Here is a 20,976-nt window from a genome sequence, read left to right as displayed (position 1 = left end):
GAGATACAATAATAAGTATAAGGTCATAATAACGGAGGAAATTCCAGGGTATTTGATGGGGGAGGGTAGAAGGAAAGAAAAGGGCATGATTGCTCGATTTAGGTGCGGTCATGAAGAGAGGGTGAATAAATATTAGATGGAACATGAGGAAAGGTGTAGATTATGAGGTGATAATTGGGAAACAAATGAGCATATGCTGAAATGTGACGACTTGAGGAAGTGAGGTATGGAGTGGGAGCATGTGCTGGGTGAAGCGGGAGAGGAAAGAGAGTGGATGGCGGAGGTGATGAAGGAGAGCAGAAGGAGGTGGATAACATATTAGGAATTATTAACCTTTTTAAAATACAATAAGATAAACATTTTTCAAAAAGGAAAACGCACAAAAGTATAGTAATCTTCGTGATAGACTCATACCAAATATTAACTTAAATTTCCAAATTCAAAAAACGTGTGAAATTAATTAATTTCCTGTGATGGTTCCTCAAAGAAGAGACAGATTTTTTTAAAATCACTAATTTTTGGACACGTACTTCATCGCGTATTTCGATTAATACTCTGACAATCAAAGCAAAGGATGAATCTTTGCTTTGATTGTCCTCTTCACAACGATTTTACCTCTTCATTATGTAAATTATTTTATATAATCTTATAATAATAATTTTACCGACAATGTTTAAAGCACCTCTCTTTAAGTTCTTGTATAGTGAAAACCTTTTTTGCAGTAAATTGTGTAATTCATACCAAAATATTTCTCTTAACTAAAAATTAATATTCGTAAAGTTAATAATAATTACATAAGAAATGTTACATAAGAAAGTAAAGTTATAAATATTGCAGTACGTTTTCAAACCGATTACTTCCAAGGATCAAAATGAAATAAGCTGGCGAAACTTTATTTCATTTCAAAAAGTTTTCCAATATATCCGCGTTTTCCCCGTTTCGTAACCTCGATGGTACCTGTGCTGTTAAAAAAAAACTCCCACTTGGTGCAAAAATAGTAATAAAAAAGCTCAACGCTTCTGTATGTGTGTATCGATGGACATATAGAATTTTCCGGTAGCCGGAGTTGTGAACGTTTTACGTGTATCAATTTTTCCAATCAACAGATCCAATTCCAGGTCTACATAGCACGCAAAGTTTCATTGCGATCGATTTTCACTTCTAACCTAACTGTTATCATACACAATTTCAATTGATATAAAACGATTTAAAAAAATTACGTAAAGCTCATTTTTTATAAGTCAACATTTTTATATATCAAAGATAAATGATATTTCGTGTCATACTTAGTTACTCACGAAATTCTGTAGACATTCTTCGTGAGTTCTTATTAAAAAGTTTTCCACTTCTCCGAACTAAAATCAAAGTTTTCAAATATCAGTTTCCTCCTCTTTGAGGATGGGTTTCTGTTATAAACTGAGGTAAACGTTTCGCCACTCTGCAAACTATCCAAGACAATAAGGCATTGCTGATATAGTGTGTTGGGTCCAAGTATCTCGGAACAATTCGCGAGGACGCTGCCTGCCGCCCTGGGCTCGTACTAATAGGAAACACGTAACTAAGTTTTATTTTCTGGAGTGTATGTGAAACTTGTGTGGGTACGCTAAGGTCGCCCAAGGGTTTTCGAACTGTATTCGAATACGTCTTGCGCGCTACCGAACTGAGCTTTGCGCGAATAAAATTATCTAACTTCGAAACTCTCGTCCTTGAAGCTATTTCTGCTTTAGAGGTGGCATTCCCATCGTACTCGGTAATTGTAATAGTCTGATTACTTATTTGAAACGATGAAATTAAACACGAAATTCAACTCGAGCGATTGTTTAGTATGACTTTTTGGAGTTTCAATTTCCCGCTTTGAGTTTCACGGAACCGTTTTATATTTGTATATGTATGTCAGTTGCAATGTAATTTTATGAATTTGCTTTGTTAGTTTAATGTTATAGGCTTTGAAATTTCAAAGAAACTTCATCCATCCAGCTGTTGATACTAATCATTTTGTTATCGATTCAATAAATTACATTCCAATGAGTGGGTAACTTTGTAAACAAACAGAATTGACAAGCACGAACACACATTATAACGATGAGAGGGAAGGGTATAAGTAGGACATAGTAGAATCAATTTAATTAATTGGTAATGTGTTCGATGAGTTTGTGAACAGCTGTCGCCTGTACATATACGTAAAAATTTCGTTGACAACCGAAATTAATACCAGGTAATTATTGTTGATGGCTAAATAAAGCAATATACATTAGATTAGTGGTGTTAATGCTGCAAAATAGTAGTAATAAATCCGATTTTAGTTGATAATTAACGGGTACGCTGAGGAAAATATTGCAATTTGCATTAAACCGAAGCTAGTCTAATAATATTGACATCCCTTTTGGAGGCGATGGAGCTTGTCGTTTATCAGATTAACCCTTTTCAAAACACGTGTTCGACTGCGGTTCAGTCTCAATTGAGCAACAGAGCGTTATTAATCAACAGATTATGATGGATTATCGATTTAAAGTGGATTTAAAATGACCTATGAAGTTTTCTGAATTAAAATTAAAATTTGTTAATCAAAAATTAAATATGATAATAATGTTTAAAACTTTTTAATTTTTATTGTATTCTGGGACATCTAATCGCCTAATTCATTACTCCTATAGTAGAAATTATAGTAATTATTCACCTGGTTCTAGTTCAAAGTATACTATACATAAAGTTATTATTACCTGTAGCGTGTATGCTCACTATCAATTTGCTCTTCGTCGTTTATACGTAGATATCTAAAGGACAATGGAACTTCAATATGTATGTAGCATTGCATATAGCTTCAGTGCAGCTTCTCCAACATCTATTGTTCCTAAAACATACAATTATCTCGAGTAGTTTCACCGTTAATTTTAGACATGTTGTTGTTACTTCTGATCGTTGACACGTATACCATAAACTAAATGTATCATTAGTTAAATTCATTTCTTTTATATTATAAAATGTTTTAAAGGATTTCAAAACTACTTGTAATCTACTACTATTTACTACCTGCCGCAAACTCATGGAAGGATACTAGAAGTCAACAATTAGACAAGGAGAAATAATGGATCCAATACATACTACATAATACTTAGGATATTACCCACTTTAAGCACTTTACAGATTTTACTTATGTAGTTCGCTGCATGTAGTGCTTTTTGGATTGCAGTACGTTGTTTATTTGCTATAACTAATCAGTTCGAAGTTTTATAAACATGTGTGCACAAAAATTATTATCGCAAGAATTGTAACGAAAGGCTAATAGGAAGTATTATGTTAAACAAAAGTGAACGTTTGTATATATAACAATGACAATGTCGCTGCTATCGAAGATCTAAGCGATGCAAACGATGACAATAATATTGATGTACCTCAGTAAATATATTTTCTTGATACACAACATTGTGTTAGAATTCATAAGCCATTCTGTCAATTATTTATAATTTATTTCCATTTTGATTCACCTCATATTGATTCCAAACGTCTGCCACTCTATTTACTTTGAAAGGACCGGATCGTTTGCGATGCAAATGCAATTTATATTCAAATTGACTCACACTGATCAATGCGGAAGCGAGAGATTGATAACGGGAAATGTTATTGGGGGTTGTTGCATTCGTCCAAATCATTAGATCATTAAATCGGGAATTAAAATGATTATTATTATATTTTTTCTTTCGCTAATATTAATGTTGATGTTATGGAAATCACTAATCCTAATCATTCAAATTTTCTATACATCCTAAACGGTGGGACCATGTGGGATCCATTATATCAACTAATCGGAAGCGCGGTTGCGGTTCTAGAAGATTCATTACGACCATTATCATCGGAGATATACGTGCATTTGGGTGTTTTTCGCCACGTGATGCCACTGTCCCGCTGTTGTTCATTACCGTTGGTGGCAGTACTCCCAGAACTGGCACCAATTAATTGTTACAACCGCCACCATCATTGTAATTTCCTCTCCTCTCTCACTTTAACGAGAGAGGTGATGTCGATCGAAAACCACCAGGTGAAGCACTTAATTTCAATTATCAATTAGGTTGAAATCTGTAAAGTAACGTTGTTTAAAGTATTAATTTTTGTGATTATTAGAAAGAATAGAATAAAGGTGAAGTAAAGGAGATGTTAAGGTTCAAGATTGGGCCATCGGTCGCAAAATTGCACTTTAATCTTCTTTTAACCACCAAAACCAGTTTTGCACATATTGATTTTCCACCAATGCGTTTCAATTATCCGGCCCAACGGCCTTTTCACTGGGGTGAATGTTACTTGGTACCGGAATAGGATAGCGTCGAAGGTGTCGCGACGCCCACCCTCTGAAAATCCATCTCACAGGGGTCTTGTTAATACGTATATTCCCTTATTTTAATAGTTTTATTTCACAAGCAAACTCGGATACAATTCGAAATAACTCAATTTAAATACACGGGAATAAAGCATTTTTGAATTACAAAAATTTGAATATTGTATGGAAGTCATTTTCCTAAACACCACAATATCTCTCATATAAGTACGCAACTATCGGGTAAAGCAAAAGATTTCCCGAGTGTAAGGCGACAATACATGAAACCATCTATGCTCGGCATCTATTGTAGTACGTAGAAGACGTAGCATTCAGACGAAATGGTTCTAAACCTGGCCAGAGATTCGAATGAAATCCCATGTTTTGATGCGGCAACGTTAGTTTCAGGGTACAAGTCTTGTATTCCATCTAAAAGGGTTTTCGTTGTTATATAAAAGGACTTAGGAATGGTATTGTTTCAAGTGTTCTTCGTTTATACGTCGATTTATTAGACATTCAAAAGAAATTTGTGGATATCCTAGAGTAAACACTCTAGGTTTACTACGGATTTTCCTCAACAAAGCTAAAATGTTTATTTACGTTACAATAAATGCATGGTTTAGTAAAAATAAGGTGGAAAATGGAAGCAAGCAATTTAAATAAAGTGGATGTTTTTTTTAAGTTTTACAAGCACTATTCCATATCACATATCATATATACAAAGGATATTTACTTCCTGAAATGTATCTTACTCCCAGTTAGAGCGCGTTTCCCCTACGGAGTAGACACTCGAATTGAATTACTACGAAGTCCCACCCTTCCATAAACCAGTCCAGTTTCCTGGTTTCGCAGTAATAATATTCTGATTTATAACTGACTTTTGGGGCGAGATTCCGTATTACAAACGGAAACCTAAACGCCCAATGCTCTCTATGCGTGATCTGTTTATCGTTTTTTTTTAAGTGCGTGATGTTTAAAGTAAAAATTAAACGAGTTTTATTTTAAGTAAAATCTCTGCTCAGTTCTAACTTATATATCTCCCCCATCACGTTTGTTTCAAAGTTGATTAATAATCTTCTCCCTCCATGCATAACTACTAACAAGACGAAGCCCTTCTTCATCTTCTCCCTTGGAAACTATGTGACATCGCACGGAAATACTTCTTGGAAACATATAACTCGACTACAAGTTTTAAATTCATTAAAGCATCTTGAGTCACGCCTGTTGTGTGTACGTTATACACCAAGTTCTAAACTATACTCAAATCACAAGTTGTACGAATACAACGAAGATAATTAATGGTGATGAATTAGTGGTTTTATTTAAAAATCTAATTAATAAAGTTGAGAAAATCCACTAAAATAAATGTCGATAAAAAAAGAGTATTTTTAAAGAGAAACTGGACCGTTCACTCATTTAGTAGCTTAGCCTGTGCAAGTTAAAATCCCCGCTAAATCACTCATTGCTGAATAAATGAATAAAAGGAGGGAATTTGAACTTTTCTGGGATTCCCATTTCAAGGCACAATAGTGTGGTTAAAAGCCTTAATTGAAAGGTTACTAATTTGTTCCTTTTAAAAAAATTCTTTATAATTTTTTACTTACTCTTAAAAATGTGTTGAAAGTGTTAAATTTGAAATATTCAAAAAAAAATGTGTTAAATAAGACTATTGGAGAAACGTTTGTCACGTTTTAAAATCATAAATTAAGAAAGAATTTTTTTCTGTTGACTCCATAAATACCTTGGTCTATTAAGTAGACATTCCGAGATATTACCAAGACCGTAAAACATTCCTTGAGTACCCAATTAATCTTTCTGTACGCTAATGACTTGGCTGGTTGGAATCAGAAAAGTAATACGAATAAAAAAGAGGCAAAAAGTAACACAATTTTTTGTTGATAAAAAAATTAAGATATACAACAAAGAATAAAGAAATTACTGTACAATAAGGGTGTAGGTTCAGCTTTAAAGCTTTTTATTGTGTTTTCTGATTTACGACCGAAAGTTAAAAGAGAAGTCTGTTCCCTTTATGGCAATGGAATTTACCAGTTGAAAGGCTAAGGGAGGCCTGAAAAATTTCGTTTGCAAATTGCTGTAATAAAATGTTCTGTCGAAAACGGTCGCATTTACATAAATCAATAAAAAGTATTTTAAGCCTTGTAAAAAGAGAACGCACGTATATACAAAGGTATCATATAATTTCTAAATCATTTAATTAAAACGTCACATTTTAAAGTTCGATTAGTTTCCATTGTTGAATTGTTACGATTTGCTCTGTTCACGATTAGGTTTTCGTCTATTTCGTCTGTAAAGCGGTAAATCTTGATGAGGGTCGGACCTTGGGGGTGGAGGCATTCGCACAAGTGAAACGTAAACGTTCAACGTGTCCCATCCGGAACTTAAATAAAGCCAATTTCAGACCCGAAATACTCCAAGCTCTTGACACGCTGACAGAGGCCGGACGGTGTCGAAATGGCCAAACCGAGGTCATATCCGAACTAAACCCCAGAAGAACAAATCCGGCAGTACCGGAAAAGATATGACTTCTCTTCGGTTTCCCCAAAACCCTAAGTTTTATCACAAAATGTTAATAAAAAAAATTCGCGGATATAATTTTTTCACATAACATTGAGCTTTTGAACATGACATTTTGGTTAACCAGATTTCACAATAAAGGATTTTTTTGTTTAGGGATGAGTAAAACAAATAATTGACTAGGAACGTATTCCGATTGATACCGAAATATTAAAAAATAGAATAAAATATGCAGTTTGATCAATCTCTAGAGAGTGTATACATGCAGGTTTTGGTGATTTCATAACCATATTGATAAATGCGCATATTTAGAAAATAATTGAACAGGTACCTAGATGTAGCTTGAACTTATAACTTACTATAACAACATTAATAACTTATTAGTGTTGAAGTAATAACTAGTGTTAATAATTAAGTAACTTAAATAACTAAGTATTTTAAACGCGCCCTCCTTCTCTATTCTATTTTTCATAAAATCGCGCAGCTTTCGACGAGTATAAATATTTTCGTTCAACTAAAAGTTCCTAAGAACCTTTTCTAGTGGCATAAAGTATTATTTTAAGGTAATATTTTCTTTTGTGCGCGAACGAATCTACAGTTAAACTCCACTTGGACAAGGTTCTCCGATGTCTAATCTACATTCGTTTCTGTTTCTCCACGTCTCTTCCTCCAGACGTCTCATCCAGACATCTCCATTAATACCCTCTTTTAATGGGGGTATTTAATGGTCCTCCCCCTTCTTCTTCATTGTGGTGTCCAGTATAGCACTTTCTTTGGTAGTCGATCTTGACACATTCTTTCTACAGGTCAGTACCATCTAACTTGGGCAGTTTTTATGTCATCTACAATGTCATGTTTTACTTTCATTATATCCTTTATGTCTTCGTTTCTAATCCTTTCCAGTATAGATTTTCCAGCAGCTTTTCTCGTATCACCTATTTGGGTATAAGTATACTGTATATGTTAAATAGTGCAATTTCCTGAAAACAGAAATAAACTCACTTACAAAAAGTCACAGTAACTTCAAAAGACATATAATAATTTTATGAAAATAATAATAATTCATCCAAAATCACATTAACTTGTCTAAAACTTAATAAATAAGCAGAAATCTTAGAGTGTTATATTTCGCGTGAAACAACTCATTAAAAAATGTCATTAATATAACAATTTATCATAATCAAAATGGATGAAGGTGTTCGTGTCTATAAGAGGTTCAACATAATGACTTCATAATTCCTAATAGTTTTGATAACATAACGCAACCTGGACGTAATCCTATGTGAGTAAATGCATCTATATACTGAAGTACATAAATTTGCAGCGGCATTTCTTTGTGATAACACGGATTTGAAACTTTAACAACCTACCGTTCACGTTACGATAAATGAAAATATTGCGTTCACGTGCGTGGAATGTGAGAAATGGGTTATGATAATATCCACCCTCGTTTTAGGGGGTTTTTCGTTTTTGCGGGGGTGGGCTAAATGGATTCGAAGTGTTATGTCAGCTGCGTTTAAGTGCGTAGTATCATAATATAATACATAATAGAAGCTATATTGATCACGTTATTAATGAAGTGTACACACCATTATATTTATAATGTTTACTTACCTTTAGTTTTGTTGGTTAAATTAATCCGTAGATTAACACAAACAATGTTTTAGGTTGAAAAAGATTATAAAGTGAACAAACAATTTGAGGTCACATCGTTTACCAACCTCAAGTAAAAGGGCGGCCACTTTGAGATGGAAATTACCTCTTTCGATACAACCCCGATCCGAACACACTACACGTGGATACCGAAACTTTATCGTCCGGATTAAGTGAATATTTTACGTGAGCACGTTACTGTTTTACGGGTGTTGTTTGGATAAGGGTTGTTTAGTTTAATAAGGCGTTTCGGAACACATAAAACTAGTGTGTTTCGATCGTAAAAGGAACGGTTCTCTGTTAAGACAATTATCCATGTATTGGATGTATCTTGCAAACTTTGAAATTTTATTATAGTTAACCAATAATAAGCTTAAAACACTAATAAAAAATTTATAATAAGTATTGATCAGTTTTTAATCTCTTTTCAAACTTTGAAAAGCATCAATATTTAGTTCATATAAGCCGATTATAACCTACTTACACTTCTGCTTTAAAATAAAATCTATATTTTCCGAATTTTATTAGTAAGGACTGAAAACAAATACCCTTTGCATGTTCAAATCAAAATAAAATCAAATACGACGGTATCAATACGATTTTTCTACTTCCGTATATATTCGTTCAATTTAGAGCGTAAAGCGCCTCTGTTTTCGCAGCCATCTAAACGCGGAAAAGAAAATCGTCTCGTATGTCCCCGAATCAGCATCGTGGGGAGTCAGGTATTCCTCGAAATAAAATCTCCAAGATATTTTATCATCGGAATCGAATTTTTGGCCGTAACGTAAGGGCAATATGGGAAGACATGCATTTCACTGTAATGGGAAATCGATATCTTTTATGCCAGCGCGGTTCCAACGTTTTCCAAGATTTATTAAGAAATACGATTTCAAAGGGTCCCTCCCTTTTCTCTTATTTTCGTATTAAATTTATTTTATTTAAGGCAATTCTAATTGTCTCTGTACGTTTAAACTAAAAAGTTTTTAGTTATGATTGAAAGGGCATTTTAAATAATTTTAACGTTATTTGGTTTGAAAATTTAAAAATGGTTGTCATTCCCGTCTTGCAAAACCCTTTATTTTTCATATTTTCTAACCACTAATTTGCGAAAACGAAATAATTACCATGGCGTGATCAGACCGGTGGGTCGTAAACTAAGAAGTCGAAGGTAAATTTTTAGGTACGACCCAATAAAGCTTGCCGGTTGATGATTGCTTGAAAATAAAAACGACTAAACTGGTCTTTAACAGTTTTATGTCTACCTGTCATTACGCCCTTGTTTACAACTTAATGGTTTCCTTTTTATTATAGCTGTTGGTTTTAATAAAAAGAAATGCCAAAAGTACTTAAAATATTACCATTAATTCTATAAACATGAAAATAGATTTTAACTAGTATAATTTGAAAATTGAAACACAACATAATCTATCAAGACGCATGGGTCAAGGGAAAAGTATTCAAACCTTTCTTATAGAATATAGAACATATACAAATTAATCATCACAACAATTTTTATTAATAATTTTTTTAATTTTTATTTTAAATACTAAATAAATATGGAGTTTTATTTAACTTAATCAGAAATATCTGTAAGGTGATAGCTTTCAAGCGAATATTTTTGCTAATACTAATCGATCAACGACTGTGGCGGTGTTTATTACCACTTACAGAGATGTTTACATTCTCAGTAACATATTGAATTGTACATGCTTACTTGTTCCCTTTAGTTGCTAAATGTTCAATCGTTAAGCTGTTTCCAATTGACTGTAATGAGTAATCTACTGCTGGTGTTCAACTGCTTGTGATGTTCCTTGTGACCATGAACTTAAGTGTTAAGGTGATATTATATTAAGGTGATAGCTCTCAAGCGACTATTTTTGCTAATACTGATTGATGAACGATTGTGGCGGTAACAATACAACAAAAAATAATAACAATAATAACACAGTAGGAACCCGCTCAATACTAATTCCAAAAGAAAACAATATTAATGCATGGTTATGACAAACAAAAACATTTTTATATAGTACAACAAACGAAAGATAGGTACGTTCTTTATTCTGACATGAATAGTTCCGATAGGTCCTTTCGCTTCAATCTTCTAGTAGTTGCCAGGCCCAACAGATTTTTTGCAAGTCGGTTTGGATGAATTTGGAACCTTTGCAGGTACTTGGAACTTCGCTAGGCAATTACTTCTTTTACAGTAAACATATTGAGGTCTTGATGCGACTTGACCAAGATGCGTTACATATCAGACGAAGAACTTTAGACTGAAATCGCTGCAGCTGTAAAACGTTTGATTCGCTAGCGGTGTTCCATAATTGAATACCGTATTCCCAAACAGGTCTCAGTATGGCGGTATATATAAACAACTTATTGTCTAGGCTGAGCTGTGAAATGTGTAATGCAGTCCATTTTCCTGTATAACAATCCTAGTTGAAATCGTTTGGTCCAAATATGCTTTTTCCAGGTTAGGTGATGATCCAAGTAAATTCCTAGGTATTTGACTTCATTTAGAATACGTAATGGAGAGTGAATGTGATATGAGTAGACTTATTCGGATTTATTTTTACTCACCACTGTTCATTTTTCCAGCATCAATAAGTGATATTGTAGGTTTTGAGATGCCATTTTAGGAGATGTATGAGTAGCCATAACTACAGTGTCGTCCAGGTATGTAGCAATCATAGTGTTGTTTGTCGTAGGCGTATAGGCTGTCTATAGAAGATATAGGGTAGGCCCCAAAATACTACCTTGAGGAACTCCAGCATGTATCGGTAGCGAAGAATATGCGTCATTTTGTTTAACGAAAAAGTATCTCTCCGTCAGATATGATTCCACATACTGGATAAGGTAGGTAGGCTTTAAATTTGGCTATAAGACCGTCATGCCATACTCTGTCGAAAGCCTATGACACGAGTAAAAAAGCTGCAGTACAATATTTTTTGGCCTCTAGGGCATCTCTGCTGGGCCCCATACTTTTTTTATTATTTATTAATGACTTAGCTGATAACATTTCTGAGTCAAGTAACATTATATTATTTGCTGATGACACAACCACTGTGAATATAAGTGATAATTTGCCGGATCTTTTTAGTGAGGTGGTTGGATCTCAGGGTTGCATTTTTGACTGGTTTTCAGCTAGTCAGCTTAGCGTAAATGAATCTAAGACTCAGCGGTTACTCTTCTCTTTGCGCGCACTAGATGATAATGTTGATAACCCTACTGTCAAATATCTAGGAGTTCATTTAGATTGTAAACTTACATGGGAAGAGCATGCAATACGAACAACTAGTAAATTAAACAAAATTATTTACTGTATTAGAAATTTAATTAATATCGTTCCAGTAAATACAGTAATGACAGCATACTATGGTTATTTTCATGCTCACTTATCATATGCCATTCTCGCTTGGGGTCATTCTGCACATGCTGCTCGGGTGTTTAGCGCTCAGAGACGATGTATCCGAGTGATTTCGAATTTAAAATTCTCTGAGTGTTGTAGAGCTAAATTTGTAGAGTTAAAAATCTTACCTCTACCTTGTATCTACATATTTAACTGTCTCCTTTACATAAAAATCTTCAGAATTTCAAAAGACATGATGAGGTCCATCATTATGGAACCAGACACCATGATAACCTCATGATTGATTATACTCGCACTGAAAGAGCTAGGGATGGCACTAATTATTATGGAATTAAATTTTTTAATTTGTTGCCTAATCCCATTAAATTACTTGATATTAATAGTTTTAAATCAAGGATCAGAAATTACTTGTTAGCGAGAGCATTCTACAGTGTGGATGAGTACTGTCTGAGCACTTTTGATGACCTTGTTTAGGCCTTATCTCGCATGCCTTACTCGTCCGGATTTGTGCCGTCGTTTATTGTAGATGTAGTTTTAAGATGTTCTTAATGTTGTTAATTGACTAGCGGTAATGTTACATCATGTATTTTTTATTATTTTGTTTGTTATGTATTATACGCTTTTCTGACTTGCGCAAATACTATTGTATGACGTCGCCAATAAAGGTTTATTATTATTATTATTTATTATTATTATCTCTAGCTGATCTCACTACTCTGTGTACTTGTTCTATAGTACCATGCTGGTTTCTAAACCCAAATTGATAATTGAGAATTATCTTTTTATTTACTATGATGCTCTGAAGTCTCATCAATAAGAGCTTTTCGAATACTGTTGAAAGCAATATTAGTAAACTTATTAGGCGGTAGAAACTCACGTCGCTCGTGATTTTATTTTGTTTCAGGGCCATAGTTATCTGGATCAGCACATTTTTACTTAATTCGTTAGATGTGACCTAAATGCGCGATGATTATTATTTATGCCAAGGATATAAATATATTGGCAAATACTTCTTTTGAATTTATAGACCATTTTCACTTATTTCTAGGATTTATGGTTTTGCTTACCATACCAGTTGTCAATTTTTAGTTCAAAAAAACCGAAAAAACGACGTTATTATAATTTCCATAATTTTGCTATGCTATTGCCACGATAATCTTTTAAATGTACTCGATTAAAAAATAATTAGTTTCAATTCACCCTAACCATACAATTCTTTTCATTCTCTTATATACATCTTTTTCTGGTTTTGGTTAAAAGTTTTAGAAAGTAATAGAAGAGAAGAATTAAGGGCAATTTAGAAGACTCCTTCCTTAATTCTCAAGACTTCGGTCTCCACGGATTTTAACTGGCAGTAAAGTCAGAATTTGCCAGTGTTAATTCCTGAGTTTGTCTAATACACAAAACCCGTATCTTAAAATTAATCAGGGCGGAATTAGCGAAGGCCGGATTGTTCGTTACTCAATGCGCGAAAGGAGAACGAAGACCGAATCAGATGAGCGACCCCCTCCGACTCGCACCGAAAAGCTGCTGCAGCTTCCTTCATGGCCACACTTAATTAACGTTTCAACGTTCCTCCAGTTTACCGTTGCATTCGTAGTAATTGCGAGCTTGAAGTAGAACCGTGGGTGGTGGCTTAAAACTGTAAAGTGAAGGGGGAATCGAGGGAAAATGAAGAAGTTCGAGCGGAAACGGTTCCGCTCTCTCGGATGAGAATCGCTAATCAGATATGCTCTTTAATCAGTTGGTTTGTATTTATGTGTCCTGTTTTCAAATACCCTGCTTGATTACGAATCGTAAATCTTTTGTGGTAAAAAAAAGTTAGGTTCAACGAATTTTTTTTCTATTTAAAAAAATGTACAAAAGAGAAAAACTTTACAAAGAAATTCTTAATTAGCGTAATGTTTTGTGTTTCTTTCATAAAAAGTAAATAATACGTTTCGTGATGTCTGCATGTTCTTTTTTGTATTTTCTTTTGTTATACATCAATGTCGCATCGTTCAACCGAGCCGATTGCGAAACTGCACGTAATGTAAGCTAGGTGGTGATGTGCCGATGTGAAATTGCCGTGACCTCAAAGGGAAGGTTCGTTTAAGAAGGTTCGTCGTAAAGCGTGCACGAGAGGAACAAAGTGATGCCTGAAATGTGTGCCACAACGGCAATTTGACGGAAGTAGTTCAAAGCCGAGCGGACAAACGCAAAATATACTACAATCCATCCATCCCTCCAATATCCTAACGAAAAGTATTCCGTTTTATAAACTTTAATAACAAATGGAAATAATTAATCTATTAAAAGAAGAGAGAATCTTTAAAGAAACAACAAAGTTTTATTTTTAGGACAAAACGATTGATGAGAACAATAGGTGATTGTTAAAAAAGCGTCGTGAAGTAGACAAATTGGTAAAGTTAAGTGAGCCAATTTTTTCCTGTCCATCGAACTCTGTGAAAGTCTTTAATCCAGAAAGCTTCCAGTCGCGGTTAGATCAAACCGCGATTGAATTGCCACCCAGAACCGGACTTGGCGGCACGTGAATCGATATTCTTCATTGTCTGAAAACGTATAATTTAGTGTGACGAAGTTGTCGTGTCGAAGTCGTAACGGAACGTAACGAACGAATCGCCCTCGGCACAGCAGCACACGACTTTCGACATATTTTCCTTTTATTGTCGGACACAATGGCACGACGGGGGGCGGTAAAATGTTCCGCGCGCAACGGTTTCAATTGTTTCGGAAGCGGCGGAGTTCAATTGTTACTTTTACAGTCGCTTGTTTTACCGTCGGCTTACGCTCCGTATTAATTCCTGCAATTAATTTTGACTTTCATTGTAAATTGTACAATGACGAGTCCTTATCGACCATTTATTAATCCACGAATCGTTCTCTTTCATTTTCCATTGTATCCATTTTTCACCTATTCATGTTCCATAACAAGTCCAGTTACTATTCATTTGTTACTATACAAAATAGACTAATGAATTTAAAATTACTACAATTTATGGATTCAATTGTGATTGATTTTACTACACAATTTCTTTTGTTATAAGTATTAGGTACATTCTCGGTACATTTTCACATAAACGTGGAGGGACGATGGCGATATTTAAACGATGTTCGTTAGAGTGGTCCCAGGAGTATAAATTTTGGGGTCGAAATATATGGGGATATATCCCCGGGCGTCCTCGTTAAATTCATAACATTTTTATTCCCACTGACGCGTACGTAGCGTTTTTCAAAATTCCCAAAGGGTCGTTAATCTAACGGATAATCTCTTTTTCAACGCATATAATGAGCTTTATCAACTCAATTTCATATTTTCAACGATAAATTTATAAACTTAACTAAATATTAACTTAAATATTGAAATTAAAAGAAAACATAAAATTCTGGATTAAATATAAAACCTTAATCAAAAATCATGAACATTCAAATTACGTCAAAGATGTAGAAATGGAACTGAATCTCTGATTATCGAATTTAAGCAATGTTCAAAAATTAAATAACATTTGATGATAATAATTTAATTAGCTCAATTAACTTTGCACAACTTCTGATAAAATATAGATACGGGGGGTACTTTACACTAGCACTGTATAACTGTATCATTAATACATGTCTATTGGAAGCCATAAATATATCATGAAAACATATGCAAAAGATTAAATTGAAATACCACATAATTTGGCAGCAAAAAATTCCCAAAGAAATTAAAATTAAAAATTTTAAATTCAAGTTCCATTAAAAAGCTTGAATTTGATTATATGTACTAGTATTATTTGGAGTGGTTTACACTCAATTTTAAATTATTTCAAGAAAAGATAAATTAATTTATTGTGACAAAAAAATGAATTAAACGATACCTTTTAACATCCATAAAATAGCAATCCGATGATCTCAACTATATCACATCACTAATATCACCTAACACTTAGCATAAATATAGCACGTATTTATCACTTAATTCAACTAATAAGTTTTATTTTTCCAAACTACTTTATCACCCTTAAATGGCCGCATATCAACTAAAATGCGTTATTAGCGAATCAACTTCCAAATACCCCCTCCTTAATTTATTGTGTGAAGAAGGGATACTGGAAGTGAATCAACAAAAAATGTAAAGACGACGGGGAGAAGCGGTTTTAAATCGTTTTTTGGTTTTAAAACTCAACCTTTCAAAAAAAAAATTACTCGTTTTCTCGATACATTTCAAATAAAACTTACGTCATTTTACTAAAATAAAACGCACTAATCGAATTTCAATGTTTAACACTTCCTGCAAAAGAATCAGGTGCCCAATAAAATATTAAAACGCAGCAGCCAAGACGTTGGATTATGATCATCCCTTATTTTTTTTGTTCATGAAATATAAATTTTAAAAAATCGTATCTCAAGAACGAATTAAGATATCATCATGAAATAAAGAACATTTTAAAGCAAATTTAATGCGCTATATAAAATTTCTTATTTTCTATAAACATCGTTGTTATGATACAGCGGCTCCGTACCCTTAACAGGATTATAACTAGAGAGGCATTGTGGTTAGCGAGGCTTACAAACCCTCCAGCATGCCTATGAAGTCCCTCTTTTTTTAACTATCTTCTCAATCTCTCCCTCCCATTGGGCTCTTGGTCTACCGCGCTTTCTCTTTCCTTCTGGCCTCATGTTGAACATTTTCTTAGATATTCTATCTTCTTTCATTCGAACCAAATGACCATACCAACTTAGTTGTTTTCCCTCTATTTCCTGTACCAGGGGGGTTAAGCTTAGTTCTTCTCTGATATTCTTGTTCCGTACTCTATCTCTTCTAGTTTTCTCCAATATCTGACGTAGGTACTTCATTTCTGCTGCTGTAATTCTCACAGGTTCTCGATAGGGTTCAGTTCTGAACTAGGAATAAGCCATTCCGCTGGACCTCACAATATAACAGCTAACGTTGTTATCCTAAATGTAACATGGGTCCAATCTGTAAAATTGCCATAACATAGGAAGCACATTGTTATCTAAAATAGTAAGCGTCGGCGTTGAGATTAACATGAATGGGGCCAAAGGTCGTAATCCATACCAGGAGAAATATCCCCAGATATTCCCACCTAATGTTGGCACAATGTAACATGACGTACATTTTGATCCCATATGTCTGCATTTGCATGGGTGTCCAAATTCTTATTGGTAAATAGTGTATTTATTTTCATACTTTCAAAAGTTAATACCGTATTGTAGGAAAACGAAAAAATGGAGAAAGTCCCTAAATATATTCCTAAGTAGTTTATAATATAAAGCTGAAATACTTGCGTCCATTGTAAAGTACTCAATCACTATAAGAATATATGTAGATTTATCATAAGCAGTAAGAGGTCTTGTTAGATGTAAGTGTATATATTTGAAACGGACTTTTAGAGTATTAAAACTAGATATTTAAAACAAACTCTGGTAAATAATAGAATTCAATCTAGGCAGAAATATCTAGGCAGAAAAATTTTAGTTTTACAAAATGTTATCCAATACAAACTCCCAGATGAGAAATGTGAATATTTGAAAATATTTATATTTGTAATATTTAATATGATATATTGAAGGACAATTAAATTTGTTATGTACTTGTTTATTAAGACACTGTTTAAATTTAGAATCGCAATCTTGAGATGCTTTTAAGGTCTCAATCTTTGGATAACAACAATTGATAAAATAAATATATAGAAGTGGTAAGCAGTTACAACATTAGTTCCTTCTTTAATGTGCCTGATAGTTGACAGGAATTAGGAAGATTAATCAAAGATTTGTGATCAGTAAATATCATCAATTTTAAAGTTAAAAAAGTCTAGAAAATATTTTATTGGTTTATAAAAAGCAAATAATTCGGAGTCAAATTTAAGTAGAAAAATTTTAAAGTCTTAAATAGGTAAGTTTGAAGTAATCTACTATCTAAACAATACACCTTCATCATGATATAAATAACTATTTGGCTTCTTGTTTTTAAACTATGTTTAGTAGGATCAATAGTTGGTTAAGTGCTTCTTTTCGTGTGCAGGTTATTTATTTTATGCGGATATACCCCGATTAACTTAGTATACCGTATAATTTTAGGTTGCCCGGCGTAAATTTCGGTCGAGATTTATATTTTCCCGCAACAAAAAATACTGTATCGTTTAACTAAATTACATAGCATACGAAAGATGTGATAAAGTTGTTCTACCTAACAAAAATTAGCGGTAAATTGATGTGGAATTTGTTCGTTCAAATAGATTTATTACTAGTGAAAAGGTGAATAAAAAAAATTCTTTTGAGTTTTACGAAGATAAACAATGAATAATGGCAAAGCATAGCGAACAATGGTACAAACAGAGAATCGTAGCTATAGAAATAGATGGAGGATTTGTGTGGGGAATAACGGCTAAAATGCGTCCCTTAAAAGTTGATAAAAGGGAAACACTTTGAACTTTCCGAAATGCAATTCGCTTAAAGGCCGTCGAATACCGGAGCCTTTTTCGTTAACGACTTTCTTGTTTCCGGATGACAGCCAAATAAATCAGCGAGGCATTTATTTTTACGAAAGTTTCTTCGCGCCAATTTCCACGCCTTAATTTGAAATTCCCGTCTTGAGGGCTGGAGTGAGAATTTTAATAAGCACAGCTGGGCGAAGGTACCAAGCTAAGGTAGGCTTAAGGAAAAATCCACGTAGCCCGTTGGGAAAGCCTCCGGTAGCGACGACCACGGCTATAAGTTACCCGTAGATATGCAACTTTTATGCCTGACGGTGTCTCGAGGCGTTGAAATTTTATATACACATTAGACCACTGGCTTCCGCTTCGCTTTTGAGGAAAATCTCTTTTTCCATGAATATTTAACTGTTGGAAAGAACCTCGCTTTTGAGTAGAAAGAACAATGTATCACTGTAATATACACTACTTCCGTGACAATTTTTTACTTTAATAAAAATAAAGTTAAAAAAAACAAAACATTTGGAAAAATTTAAGTGGCAATTCAAATCGGAGAGAAAAAAACACACAAACCGAAAATCAATTTAGCGGTGATAAAACCAAATATTGTTGTTCATTTTTAAAATTCACAAACGTTGACACGATTTTTTGATTGTCATCACGCTCGTTTCAATTAAAAAAAATTTTTACTGAAACACCTATCTGTTTTGTCAAACAATAAGCTTCCTTTTTAATTTCCACAAGCGAGTCAAGTTAATTTATCTAAATATTACATTAAAAATATCGATTCTTCCAGTATCAACATAACAACATAAAAAAAAAATACAAAAAAAAATGTAAAAGATTAATAGGTATTATACAAGAGAGGTTGGAGTAATAAATTTTATAATAACGGTTTAAATAATTTCTGATTGAATTGTTCAGCACCATTTGTCGGTGGACGCGAATCATTATTTATTACTCACTGTAAATTATCGTTTGATACGAATTGGTGTGATTGAATAAATGGTTTTTAACAAATTCGAAATTTTATCCGATTACAAATTCAGTATCGTATATTTCATTTGTAAAATATAATGTGTTATTTAATTATAAACTGAATTACTGTGGAGTTCATATAATTTTACGGTAATTTCTGGTTTATTGCGAAAATTCATTACTAAAATGAGTGAGATAATAGGGATGGAATTTGTATGATAAAGCATATTATTCAGAAATCTAAACGTGATCTGTTGGTGAAAGGATGAAGTTGACGTGAACCTCATAGAGGATAATCTAAGAGGATGATGAATAGAATATAACTTTCTCGTTAATTAGGAAAACTAAATTACGTTCAAGCTGGAAAGAGTATTTATTTTGAAATGTTTGATATTTGATTTAATGATGTGGTTCGTAAACTATCGCATAAAATAGTCGATTCGAGTATGGCATATTAATGTTCATACACCGACATTCACACATAAAGAGAAACTTCTATACATAGATCTATAACGAAGGGTATTTGCACACACAGCAGCGAACCGCACTTTGTATTTTTCAAAAACATAGCGTGGGTGATGTACGCCACGCAGAGTATTTCCCACGGGCGTAATTGTCGGACATTCATTAATAGGACATAACGTACATGACCTGGTGCGGTCAAAACGTAGTCAACGTGTACACACGAAAAGGTCATCTCTGTCATCCCCCACTGTTTACCAAAATGATCTTTCTCTTTTCAACATATACACGCACCGCGGTACGACGGCGACGACTAGCGGGGTGAGTGTTAATTTAATTTACCGAAGTTATTGTGCGGAACAATAATGCGCGAACCGTCTAATTTATAACCGGTGTAATTTCCAAATTTCCACCACCACCGCCGCCGACGCCGCCGCCTAGCCAAAACTACACCAAACGAAGGCGGCGTCGGCGTCGACTGCAGAACGTGCTTCACGAGGCATTAAGGCTAATACCTCCGGTATGAGAAAGCCGAAGAGGCACGCTTTAGTATGTATACCGTCATCACCGGGCTTTTAACTTCAAGTAATGTAAGTGATATCCTTTGACAAAACGTACAACAGCATTCTGAACGGATCAGAAAGGAAAATACGATCCACCACATCTCATCAGAAGGGATACAAGTTTGAGAGTAGGTGTTTGTACGCTGATATCAAAGTGGAAATTTAGAGTATCCTTAGAATCGAAATATATGCATTCAATCATTATAATTATACGAGAAAGCTTAAAGAGGAAATTACTTCATATGGAAACAAGAAACCATGAAAATAAAATGGCTTAAGCAAACCATACTCTAGATATATTAGAAGTTGTTTCAGTTCCTTAAAATACATTAAATCTCTAAGGGATTTTGTGCTTAATAAGTATATTTCAAACTCAAAGGAATTTATTCGTTTCCGGTATCAGCTTTGGTATTAAAGCTCATCGAGAATTTCACAAAGATCTTTGTAGATTAGAGATTCATCAGTTATAATCTTGTTGATTACTAGGTAATATTGATTTACTACTTTGATTATCCACTGTAGTTAAAATAAAAAGAACTGTGTATGTTTGTTGATATTATACGTTTTGCTCATAGAATTTTCAAAGATTTACTCTCCCGTAGTATCGATTCGTAATAAATCATGTCCCTATCTAGAGTAGCAAACGGGAGGACGGTCGTAGAAACGCCCTGG

The 20,976-nt window shown here is 33.9% G+C and overlaps 1 protein-coding gene across 4 annotated transcripts in view; it reads left to right on the top strand.

Moving 5' to 3' along the window:
- The window catches only part of LOC111422787 (defective proboscis extension response 12), a 135,697-nt gene that overhangs the window by 70,989 nt on the left and 43,732 nt on the right, over positions 1–20,976 (top strand). Inside the window, exon 1 of one of the 4 annotated variants that reach the window (XM_023056022.2) lies at positions 17,601–17,763. The exons of the other annotated variants lie outside the window; for them this stretch is intronic. The gene's annotated coding sequence lies outside the window, so the exon portion shown is untranslated. Of the gene's footprint in view, positions 1–17,600; positions 17,764–20,976 lie in introns of those variants that run through there. 4 annotated transcript variants of the gene reach the window in all.

This window comes from Onthophagus taurus, chromosome 7 (genome assembly GCF_036711975.1).
Source record: "Onthophagus taurus isolate NC chromosome 7, IU_Otau_3.0, whole genome shotgun sequence".
In the NCBI taxonomy this organism is placed as follows: domain Eukaryota; kingdom Metazoa; phylum Arthropoda; class Insecta; order Coleoptera; family Scarabaeidae; genus Onthophagus; species Onthophagus taurus.
The sequence above is the reverse complement of the archived record's forward strand: the minus strand, read 5'-3'. Positions and strand labels throughout refer to the sequence as shown.